This window comes from Lepidochelys olivacea (genome assembly GCF_965140295.1).
Source record: "Lepidochelys olivacea isolate rLepOli2 genome assembly, chromosome: 13".
Lineage (NCBI taxonomy): Eukaryota > Metazoa > Chordata > Testudines > Cheloniidae > Lepidochelys > Lepidochelys olivacea.
Genome location: NC_140423.1, coordinates 33,056,417 through 33,069,421, shown reverse-complemented (window position 1 = coordinate 33,069,421; position 13,005 = coordinate 33,056,417). Strand labels below are relative to the sequence as shown.

The 13,005-nt window shown below is 43.7% G+C and overlaps 2 pseudogenes across 2 annotated transcripts in view; both read left to right on the top strand.

The window, feature by feature from the left end:
• Window positions 1–13,005, top strand: part of LOC311529434 (olfactory receptor 5V1-like) — a 504,463-nt pseudogene that overhangs the window by 229,963 nt on the left and 261,495 nt on the right. The window lies entirely within an intron of this gene.
• The window catches only part of LOC311529399 (olfactory receptor 10A7-like), a 329,327-nt pseudogene that overhangs the window by 190,416 nt on the left and 125,906 nt on the right, over window positions 1–13,005 (top strand). The gene's annotated exons all lie outside the window — the stretch shown is intronic.

Here is a 13,005-nt window from a genome sequence, read left to right as displayed (position 1 = left end):
ACCATTGGGCAAAAAAGCTCCCACAAACAGATTTTCCCATCTGCAGTCTGTTGACATGTCTTGCAAAAGGATGCCAATTGTCTCTAAAAACCTTGACCATAAAGGATGGCTTCAGCTTGGTCTGAGTAGTTGGAGAAGATGGCGTTGAAGGTAGAGCACTAGACTCTCAGGAGCTGGGTTCAGTCTCTGCTTTGCTACAGACAACTTCTGTGACTACGGATAACTCTCACCTCCTCTCAGTCTTGGCTTTTCAAGGCAGAAGAAGATTAGGTGCCCACCTCCGCTGATCTTTGTTGGAAGTTGGATGCTTAAACTCCTCGGGTCCTTTGAAAATCCCTGTCTCTGCTCCTCCTCTCTTAATTGAGATTAGCAATAGTTCCCCTACATTGCAGGAGTCTGGGTAGGTTAATTCATTAAGGATTGTCAGGCACATGGGTACCGTGATGATTGGGGCCGTGCAAGTAATTAGGTGGAGAACTTGGGTGGAAGGCAGTGGGGGAATGATCACTCCCTCATCTAGACTTCAGAGATTCCAGAGGCTGCTGCATTTCTTAGGCTGCTGTGGGAATTTGAGAGGGACATATACAAGGGTTGAACTCATAACCTCTCAATAGAAACACATCAGTGTCTACTGGCTGAGATAAAAGATCAGAGCCATTAATTCAAAGCCTGTAGCAGATGTGCTCTGTATGTGCTCTAGCCAGTAGAGAGGTGCCTCATTAGTTCAGCGTGGGCTACACCTTGATCTGTTGTGAAGTAAGTCACCTTTAAGCATTTTAGGATCTTCATGTAAATGGGAGGTGCTCTCAGCTCTCAGGGAGTTAGGCGCCCAACTCCATTGGAACAACTTACCAAGGTTGTGGTGGATTCTCCAACACTGACAGTTTGTAAATCAAGATAGATCTTATAGAAAAGAAGAGCTAGCTGTAGGAATTATTCTGGGGAAAATTCTCTGGCCTCTTCTGGTCCCAGAATGTGTGACTCCATGAACAATTCTGAAATGGGCTGACTGAGAAAATTCCAGACTAAAGTTATTCAAAAGCTTAAAAACATGAAAGATTCTAACTGAAAGAAGTCCACGGTGGGAATTTCACTCTGGTTTTATATGCAGATCTGGGCTCTTCTCTGGTCCATTTTCCATCTCCAACCTGCCGCAGAAAAAATGCATTGCAGGTTTTAGCAACTTAGAGCCCTTGCCATGGAAGAAGGCTAGTGACACAGAACTAATCATGCGACGGTCTCAGACAGTGATGGCAGTGATAGGCCTGTGGGCTGTTATCTTCCTAACTGACTTAGGCTCTTCTGAAATACCCAGCAAATACCTGTAAACCCCTTTAGAATAGAAAAGGATCTATCATTTAAAAATGTAATCTCTGCAAGCACATCTCACCTTCCCTGTCAGCATGGTCTCTATGCATCTCCCCCTACAATAGTGATGCATATCCCTGGTGTTACCTCCCACAAGCTGCCATGTCTGTCATCCCAGAGTCAGCTGCCTACAAACTATTGCGTCTATGATCTCAAAGCTGATCTTTTCTCTCCTGACAGGCAGGGGAAAGAACCTGGATCCATAGAAAAACAGCCCCAGAACATCCACGTACATTATATCTGCCCCCTGTGCTAAGGCTGGAGCTAGGATCAAAGAATCTGTGAAATCAGTGGCCACAAACCCATCCTCTGAAGAACTGCAGGGATGAACTGGTGCCTGTCTCTGGTGCAGATCTCAGAGGCAACAAGGCACAAAAGAGGTTTCTCTCACCAGAGACAGGGGTATATTAGGCCAAGGGAGGCTAAGCCTCCCCAAATGGGATGCAGCACACCTCCCTTTGGAGGAGCCCTGTCCTGCTGCCTTTGGAGTACTGCCACTGAACGAGTGCCTCTCCACCCCCTGGCCCTACCCATGCTGCTCCTCTTCCCGCCTCTGCTCTGCCTCTTCCCATTCCTGCGCCTCCCCTTCCCCCAAGACCCCCCCCCGCCACCTGCTGCTCGTGCCTCTCTGACCCAGATGCTAATTAGATGCCGGCCTTGAAGTCCATGAGGGATGAACAGAGCAATGGGTCGCATATGGCCAAATAGCGATCGTAAGACATAGCTGATAAGAGGAAACACTCTAGCTACTGAGAACCCCCAAAAAATATAATTGCATGAAACAGGAGCTAACAGAAACAGTGTTATCCCCTGTCAGGAAATACTTCAGCATCTGGGGTATAATGAAGGATATGTAGCAGACATCTAAGCAGGACAAATTCCCCAGGAAGAAATACATGGGGGTGTGAAGGTGATCGTCAACTACAGCGAAAGCTACTATCTGGCAATTCATGGCCATGATGGAAAGGTAGATGATGAGAAACACTGGGAAGAGCAGGATCTGTAGCTCATGGATGCTTTCAAATCTCATCAGGGTGAAGATGCTCAGGCAGTTACCTGTTCAGCGTGCTGGCCTTTGTTAACAACTTTCTTAGGTACCTAACTGCCCCGGCGTTGTATAAGCACCCTCAGCACCTGACTCAGAGCTCTAGATTCCGCCAGGCTGCGGGGTGCCTAAAGTTGGCCATTGCAGCACTGAGCCCCCTTTGTAAATCTAGCCCTTAGGGCTTAGGCATTGGAACAGCTTACACAGAAAAGATTGATGGAACCCACATCAGAATATCCCATAGCTCAGTGGTTGAGTCACTTACATAGGAGATAGAAGATCACTAGTCAAATTACTTCACCCTTTCAGGCGGAATGGGGGAATTGAACTGGGGGACTCTCACATCCATGGGGAGTACTCTGGCTACAACCAAATAGTGCTCTGGCTCGCTTTCTCCATACACACCCTCTATCAATCAATAAGGCATATTAGAGCTGCCTAACATCTGAATATTCAATTCCTATGAATTTGGTTGAAAAATGGTGAAAAAATGTTAATGCAAAATATTCTTGAATTTTTCCAAAGTGTCTGAAAATTTGAATTTTCACAAAAGTTTGAATGGCTGGTTGAAAAAAAAACAGTTAGAATTAACCAGTCTGGATTCAGATCTCTAAAGACATACCTAAACCAGATATGGTTTAGACACAGCCTGCATCAGCATTTCTGGCAGGAAGGGGCAGAGAAAATGTGCTGATTTTCTCTTATTTTTGCTGTAAAAGAAATCTGGAGAGTGACTTTGACCAAGGAATGTGCATTGCTTTCCATACCCCAAATTACAGAGTTTCCATTCATCTGGCCTAGGAAAGATGTCAAATCTTTCCCTTGTGTTCTCCTTTGAGATGATGATTGATGATGATGATTTTAGTGTCTAGAAGCTCCAGCAGGGATGAAGGACCGCTTGTGTTAGGCTCTAGAAAAAACACATAGTGAGACAATCCCAGCCTCCAAAGACTTTGTAGTCTCCGGCTCTGATTGTCAAAGGAGACTAAAAGTGTTCACTGGCATTGAGTGCCCAACTCCCTTAGGCTCTATTAAAATCCAGACTAAATAGACAAGAGAGAAATTCACTGCTGTGCACAGGACCAGCACAAGGCCTTTGTTATACTTAAATCTCCCTTAAATCCTCAAATTAGAGGTTGGGTGGGACTGAAGTGATTTTCAGTTAATTTCACCCTGAGGCTGCAATGTACAAAGATGCGTAGGGGATTTGGACACCCAATTCCATTAGGCAGCTTTCAAAATTTCTGATTTCTCTTTTATGTTCTCCAGTCCTTACCAATTAGGTTGGCCTTATGTGATGCATGTGAAATGGCCATCATCTTAGCCAACCCACTGGGGTTTGAAACCGAGACCCACAGAGCTAAAAAGTTTAAACTATTACAAGTTGCTCTAAAGTGCCAAGTCTGCTTAGCTATGACAGTAACCGACTCATATCCTCTGAAGATCAGGTACACACACTGACCATTGGGTTACAAAGACCTTTTGCTGGCCCTGTGAATTTTACCCTAAATCATCATCATCAGGATGTATTTAGGAGACTTGCTGCCTTTGCAAAAGCGTCCAGGTGCTTAACACCTATTAAAATTTAGGTGTCCCTAGATGATTTGAAAAATCCCACTAGGTGCCTAAATACCTTTAAAAGTTCCAAAAGGAATTATTTTGGGGCAGTTCTGTGTCGGGCTCAACGGGTAGTGATCAATGGCTCCATGTCTAGTTGGCAGCCGGTATCTAGCGGAGTGCCCCAAGGGTCGGTTCTGGGGCTGGTTTTGTTCAATACCTTCATAAATGATCTGGAGGATGGTGTGGATTGCACCCTCAGCAAATTTGCGGATGACACTAAACTGGGAGGAGTGGTAGATACGCTGGAGGGTAAGGATAGAATACAGAGGGACCTAGACAAATTGGAGGATTGGGCCAAAAGAAATCTGATGAGGTTCAACAAGGACAAGTACAGAGTCCTGCACTTAGGACGGAAGAATCCAAGGCACCGCTACAGACTACGGACCGAATGGCTAGGCAGCAGTTCTGCAGAAAAGGGACCTAGGGGTTACAGTGGACGAGAAGCTGGATATGAGTCAGTGTGCCCTTGATGCCAAGAAGGCCAAGGGCATTTTGGGGTGTATAAGAAGGGGCATTGCCAGCAGATCGAGGGACGTGATCGTTCCCCTCTATTCAACACTGGTGAGGCCTCATCTGGAGTACTGTGTCCAGTTTTGGGCCCCACACTACAAGAAGGATGTGGAGAAATTGGAGAGAGTCCAGCGAAGGGCAACAAAAATTATTAGGGGTCTGGAACACATGACTTAAGAGGAGAGGCTGAGGGAACTGGGATTGTTTAGTCTATGGAAGAGAAGAATGAGGGGGGGTTTGATAGCTGCTTTTAACTACCTGAAAGGTGGATCCAAAGAGGATGGATCTAGACTATTCTCAGTGATAGCAGATGACAGGACAAGGAGTAATGGTCTCAAGTTGCAGTGGGGGAGATTTAGGTTGGATATTAGGAAAAACTTTTTCACTACGAGGGTGATAAAACACTGGAATGCGTTACCTAGGGAGGTGGTGGAATCCCTTTCTTTAGAGGTTTTTAAGGTCAGGCTTGACAAAGCCCTGGCTGAGATGATTTAGTTGGGATTGGTCCTGCTCTGGGCAGGGGGTTGGACTAGATGGCCTCCAGAGGTCCCTTCCAACTCTGTTATTCTATGATTCTATGTTTCTGTCCTGTGTTATGCTGGAGGTCAGACTATATGATGACAATGGTATCTGTGAAAATTCTGGCCCCTAAAATCTAAGTGATGTGAAGATGGCAAACATATAAGGTAAGAATAATGTAACAGTGAGATATTTGTGAACACATTAAAATTATACAGGTGATACTACATTTTGCTTCTATTTTATAATCTCCACTTGATTCTCATTTATTTCATTTAGCTAGATGCTCAGTAAAGGAAGAGGAAACCAAACATCCATCACCACTTTCACACTGATGGGATCTAAGAACCCCTATGAGATGCAGGTCCTACTTTTTCTGATGTTTCTCATCATCTACCTTTCCACCTTAGTTGCCGTTCATCACCACCTTCACACGCCTGTGGTCCTGGGAAATTTGTTCTGCTTGGAGACCTGTTAAACATCCTCCATCATACCCCAGATGCTGATGTATTGCCCGACTGAGAATAATAATATTTTCTGTCAGAGCCTATATCACAGAATAATATTTCCTTGGGTACTTGGCAACTACAGAGCGTTTCCTGTAGGGAACCCATTGCACTGTGCACCTCTCATAGACTTCAAGGCCTGTACCCATTTAGCAGTTGGCTCCAGGCTTAGCAGCTCCATGATTAGTATATAAATCTCCTCATCAACATCTTGTGCCTCCATTTTTCTGGTCCCAGTGAAAGTAGCCATTTCTTCTGTGATTTGACACCCACGATAAAATTCTCCTGCACAGGTTATTTTGTCCTGGGATAACAAGGACAAAATCCGTGTCTTAAATACAAAATGGATATCAGCCTTATGGATGGGCCTGCAACCCTGGCCTCCATATACATAGATATCATTTCATTTATCTTAATTTTAAGGCCTGATTCCCTAGTAATCTCTAGCAGCTTTCAGCTTCTCCTGCCAAATGAAAAGGAGCAAGAGCAAACTGTCCAATTAAACTGGGATTACTTAGATTGTACAGTCCCCCCTTTGCAGCAGGGACTGGCTTTTTGTTCTCTGTTTGTACAGCACCTAGCACAATGGTGTGCCAAGGTACTAGGCTAGTAAGAATAATAGTAATAGTGATATGGCTGAATAGCACTGCCTGAGGAGTCGGAAGCACTTACTCTGAATCTGTTTCTTTATTTGTAGTTCACCGACCTGTTCAGTTTTCTGTGTTACTGCTTAACAGAAACATAATAACAATTCCATTTGTAGGTAGATGTGGGATTTGCAAAAGTGCTTAAATACTATCAAAGACACAGAGTTAGGTCTGCACTGAGTGCTTCTGAAACCCTACACTAAAATGGGGGATTTTACTCTTGGGGTTGAAAGGCAAGAGATGTTGGGGAGGATTCCCCAAAGTGCCTAAGGCTATGTCTATGCAGCAAAGAAAACCCACAGCTGCCCCGTGCCAGCTGACTCAAGATCATGGGGCTTGGGCTGCGGAGCTGTTTCATTGCAGTGTAGACTCAAGGAACGTGGGCTCTAGGACCCTGTGATGTGGGAGGGCCCAGAGCTCAGGCTGCAGCCCAAACCTGAATGGCTTCACAGCAATGAAACCTCCCCTCAGCCCAAGTCAGCTGGCACAGGCCAGCCAGGGTTTTTCTTTGCTGTGTAGACACATCCCTAAGTGTTTAAGTGCGCAGTTTCAATGGACTTTGATTGGGACGTACATTCCTAAGTCACTCAGACGCTTTGGAAAATCAGTTATTGTTCACATCAGGAGTGTTGACATTGTTCCATCAATTTTTCTTTTCAAGAAAATAGGTTTTCAGTAAAATGAACATTTGTGTTGGCTTTCCTCAAACATTCTAATTTTTTTTGTCAGAAATAGACAACCTCCAAATAATAATAATAAGTCAGATACAAAGAAACAAACAAACAAAATCAGTTTTCAGCTGCTAAGTGTTTAGTTTCCATCCCAAAATTGTTAGTCCTCCACAATCTTCAGCCCAAACATTATGGTTTGTGGTTGCAGAAAAACAGAACTTTTTTAGTTTTTCAACAAAAAAAGTTATTCACAATTGCTGCAAAAAAACACTGAATTTTGACCAGCTGTAAGTCACCTTTTTTGTATTGTGCTTAAAAACAACCCCCCCGTGAGAAAAAAATCCCATTTCCCAACCTCTTTTTCCATGCATCTGTGTTATGTTCACAGTCAGATAAAAACATAAAACAGTCTTGCTTGAAGGTTGCAATGTAACATTACTATATTTCATAGAATTCAGACCCATACGACACAAAAACTGAGAGACAAAGCAGGCTGCTCCCTCAAACAAAGAGGCCTAGCTCTAGGCTGGGAGGCTGCAGAATGACTCACGACAACCAGAGCATATGTTTCCATACAGAGCTCCACATCTGCAAGCAGGACCAGAAAAACCCCTTACACTCAGAATGATAGCTTGTAATTTTAACACAGTTTTCAATACACTACACTCTGGATAAGGATGAATTTCTTTGTGACAAACTTTCTGGCCTACAGGGAGAGGTGGCTGATCTAGGAAGAGAAACGAAGATTCATGATTCTCATACCTATGTCTTAACCACAGGACACACAACCTTTGATGGATAACCCATTCAGCGTGTATTTCTGTCCTGCCAGATGTTCTGTGGCAGAAGATGACAATTAGACCTCAGTGAACCAATGATTTTTCATTTCTCTGGCAGTTATGGAAAACAAAAGCCTTACCACCAAGCTATGAAGTCATTCTCACTTGCTTGTCCTAGCCCAATGACTAGTCACTGTCATTCAAGATGAGAATGAATAGTGTGGCAAAATACCTTGTTTGCCTCAGTAGGCTCAGTCCTTCTTAGCCTTGGAAACTCAGGTTTGGGGCAAGATGAACCCTTATAGGTGGCACAGGGTCCTGCTACTCCTCTCCTCAGTCAGTCCCTTGTGCTTATTTTCCTTCCCTTGTGGGGATTGAGTGCAGCCTCCCTACTGGAAAGGTCTGGTGTCTTGCTGCAAACAGCCTACTGGCAGCTTACTCGCTCCTCTCACTCTCCCCTCCTTCCATCCAGGGGAGGGTTTAAAAAGGTCCCAAGTAGTTGGAGTCAGCTGAACCTAATTGGTACCCTAGCAACCCCTTTTCCAGCTGAACCTTATTGCCCCCTGGTTATGTCTCCTCAGTGGATATCTTTTCATCCCCTAGTACTAGTTACTACCCCCCTTTTGTAGCTGTTTGTCCTGGGTTTACCACAATAGTCATTGAGCTTGAAAGCAAGTCCAAGGATGACTCTGTAGCCTGGTAGTTAAGATGCACATTTTAGCTACAAAGAGATCAAGGTTCAACTCCCTGTTTCAATGATTATTTAATTATTTATACCAAACGGAACCACTTTAACAGGAGCAAGAGAGAGTGAACTCATGCAGAGAGTATTCCAGTGCGGGAGACTGAAGACTCCAGCTCCGCATCAGGCAGGGGGGATATTGAACGTGGGTGTTCCACACACACACATACACACTCCACATGAGTGCTCTAACCATCAGGTTAAATGTTAAAACAGGCCGGGTTGCTGCCCAGCATCTAAATCCTGAAAGATCATGATTGATATTTGCTGAAAGCATTCAGTTAATTTGAGTTAAATTCATGAATCACTTCGAGCTGACCAAATCAACTCTCCATCCAAACAAAGCCTGATACATGAGTCCACAAACTGTACATACCCCTGTCTATGAACCCCAGATGGCCCTGCATCAGGGGACAGCAGGAGGGTGGGATGAGTGGTCAGGATAGCAATGGACACCTAACCAGTTTCAAGGAGAGCAGGGGAATCATGCTATTTTTTGGCAAAACACATGGCCCAAAAATTGGGAGGAAGAACAAAAATACCAGGGAGTCTCAGTGAGATTTTATTCTTTAATTCATTTTTGTCAAACTTGGGTGGTAAATATTTTTAGGTGTATAGCGTATTGCTGTCTGTGATGAGGGAGGCCCGTGTGACACTATCTAGGCTGAGATTTGAAAAGTTTTCTAGTGATTTTGGTCTCATTTCCTATTCATTTTAATTCATTCCTTTCTTTTTATTTAGGTGGGGGAGGAAAGTCAGGTCTTATGAGCAGTTCAGGGACATTCCCAAATCCTAAAAGGATGAATTCCACAATGGGCATTTGATTTCTTACTTCTGCTTTCTCCATAATATGTACCTAGAAACAGAAAATCATTAAATATTGATGGAGTACACGCAGTCAGGTTGTGCTGTCGGTTACACTGGCAGAAACCTGGAGCAGGTAACCTCGTGCCACTGCATCTCTCCACTGGAAAAGTTTCGTTGTCAATAAACAGAGGAAGACTCCTATCCTTAAGAGGTTGGCACTTAAAATTAAAAAGGTAAGAGAGGTAAACTAAGGGCTGGGGGAAAGCCGACAGGTGCAGAGGAGCACATGGTTTGGACAGGGACATCTCTTAGGGGAGAGTCTATTAATGGAGACTCTCTATGTCCTAGTAAGGAGGAAAGGATGGAAGATGGTAAAATACAGGTAGGATCTGATGAGAAAGAGTCAAATGTAAAAAGGCACATTCAATTACATCATGTAATGGCAGACAGCTAAAAAGTGACAAGATTTTAAAGTGCTTATATACCAATGCTAGAAGAAAGACTGTGAGATGCTCAGAGAGATTAGAGGGAAAATTAAAATAAAAACTCAATAATAATGGGGGATTTCAATTATTCTGATATTGACTGGTAAATATCACCTCAGGACAGGACGCAGAGATAAAGTTCCTTGTCACCTTAAATGACTGCTTCTTGGAGCAGCTAGTCCTGGATCCCACAAGAGGAGAGGCAATTCTTCATTTAGTCCTAAGTGGAGCACAGGATCTGGTCCAAAAAGTGAATATAACTGAACCTCTTGATAATTGTGACCATAATATAATGAAATTTAACATCCCCGTGGCAGGGAAAACATCACAGCAGCCCAACGCTTTAGCAGTGAATTTCATAAAAGGGGAACTACACAAAAATGAGGAGGTTCAGTTAAACAGAAATTAAAAGGTACAGCACCAAAAGTGACATCCTTGCAAGCTGCATGGAAACTTTTTAAAGGCACCATAATAGAGGCTCAAATTGAATGTATACCCCAAATTAAAAAATATAGTAAGAGAAAGAAAAAGGTGCCACCGTGGCTAAACAACAAAGTAAAAGAAGCAGTGAGAGGCAAAATAGCATCCTTTAAAGAGTGGAAGCTAAATCCTAGAGAGAAAAGAGAAAGGCGCATAAACTCTGGCAAATGAAGTGTAGAAATATAATTAGGAAGGAAAAAAAGAATTTGAAAAACTGCTAGCCAAAGACTCAAAAAGTAATAGAAAAAATATGTTTTAAATACATCAGAAGCAGGAAACCTGCTCAACAAACTGTGGGGCCACTGGATGATCGAGATACTAAAGGACCACTCAAGGATGAGAAGGACATTGCAGAGAAACTAAATGATTTTTTTCAATTGGTCTTCACAGCTGAGGATGTGAGGGAGATTCCCAAACCATTCCTTTTAGGCGACAAATCTGAGGAACTGTTCCAGATTGAGGTGTCATTAGAGGAGGTTTTGGAACAAATTGATAAATTAAAGAGAAATTGCAGAACTACTAACTGTAGTCTGTAACCTATCATTTAAATAAGTCTCTGTGCCAGATGACTGGAGGATAGCTAGTTTGACACCAATTCTTAAAAAGGGATCCAGAGGTGATCCAGGCAATTAGAAGCCTGACTTCAGTACCAGGAAAACTAGTTGAAGCTATTGTAAAGAACAAAATTGTCAGACACATAGATTAACGTAATTTTCTGAGAAAGGGTCAACACCGTTTTTGTAAAGGGAATCATGCCTCACTAATCTACTAGAATTCTTTCAGGGGGTCAACAACTGTGAGGACAGTGGATATAGTGTACTTAAATTTTCAGAAAGCCTTTGATAAGGTCCCTGACTGAAGGCTCTTAAGCAAAGTAAGCTGTCATGGGATAATAGGGAAGGTCCTCTCATGGATTAGTAACGGGTTAAAAGATAGGAAACAAACAGTAGGAATATATGGTAAGTTTTCAGAATAGAGAGAGGTAAATAGTGGTGTCCCCCAGGGTTCTGTACTGGAACCAGTCCTATTCTACATATTCATAAATGATATGGAAAAAGAGGTAAACAGTGAGGTGACAAAATTTGCAGGGTATGCCCACATTTTGAATAAGGATGGGAGAGGCTGAGGGAACTGGGACACATGACTATATAGTGCCTTGCATAATGACAGGTTTCAGAGTAGCCCCTTGCAAGCGGCTCCTGGCACTTTGCTGTTTGCTGTGCAGAGCAGGGGGGGCAAGGGGAGTGCTGATGTCAGGGTGTCCCCCTCCCTCACTCCCCCCTGCCCATGTAACCCACCTCCGCAGAGCGGGAGCGGTGGGACAGGAGAGCTTCTGGTAGCGGAGAGCTTCTGGTAGCTGCTTCAGTCTCAGCTTTCTATGGTGTACCCATTATCTCCTTGGTCTGAAGAGATGCATTTCAAGCACCAAAGGGCATGAAAGCATCTGCTAGGCCTGTACTAGGGCAGAACAGATATATGTCTTGTCCTGTCTGGGTCATTCCAGTACACACCTGTGAAAATAACTCCCTAGCTGTCACTATGCTAAAATTATCATCTATCCTGATCTGGGCAACTATACAATATACTTCAGCCAAAGCTGACTTTTGATAATGCAGGCTGTTATGGGATACTTAGAATAAGAGAATTGGGTATAGTTAAGGCGTAGGCCAATTTAGGCTATGCTGTCTTATTTGTGCTTAATATTATTTGTACTTAATGCACACTAACGTATATATGGTGTGGATAATACATATTATTACCTAAATCATCTACCTGCCAGTTGGACTTGTATTTATAAGTCACTTAGGGCCAGGCCTTACAGATAATAAGGTGCCTGAAGATTAGAACTGAGCGAAAAATTGATTTTGGTTCAGTGGCTGACTCAAAAATAGAGGAAAAAATTGGTTTGTTTGGAACCAAAATTGGATATTTGCCAGGCAGCTGGGTTGGGTCCCAGTACTGTAGCCATGTGTGCATTAAGCTTTCCCGGATCTCAGCAGGCTGCAGCATGGTTTCTGCTTTCTAACCCGTCATGGAAATGGAACGACATGACCCAGTTACCTTAGTCCCCGAGGACCAGTGCTGCTGCCCCAGATGCCCTAGTAGGTCAAGGACCCCCCATCCCAAAGATCCACCCACGTAGGTGCTCTCAGTTTACAGTTCACTGCTCCAGGGGCAGATGAAAGATAAAGCAAACAGATGCACAGGCTTTGCGAAGGCCTCTAAACACAATTACTCTTTACCTAGATTGAATGAGAAATACACTGTGTTGAACAAAACAGTAGAAAACTTACGCATATTTCCCTGCCTCAGTTTCCTCACCCATCTGGGGCATTCTTAGGATTTGGGCCAGAGTCCTTTATGGTACCTAGGATTCCCATTCCTGTAGCTCATGCCTCCTTCTCTGAATTGAATTGAATCTCTATCTCTGACCCCTGCAGTCAGTGTCCTTCTACTCTCTCTTTCAACTAACTGGTGAGAGACTCTCTAACCTCCCATCCCCTTTGTCAAGTGACCACTTCCCAAGTCAGACTGAGCATGTGATCAAAGCCATGACCTACCCTTACCCACACCCCAAGCAATATTGCTATGCCAAGAAAACCTTTGGTTTAGACACAGCTATGTGGACAGAAGAGGGTACTCTCTGCATAGCTAACATCATTTGGGAGGTGCTGTTCCTACACCAGCAGAAAAACTCTTTCTGTCAGCGTATGCGGTGTCTAGATGAGGGGGCTCGGCCAGCATAGCTATGGAATAGCTGTAGCACCATAATGTAGACGCTTTCTTCATCAGAAGGGGATTTTCCATCAGTTTAGTTAATTCACC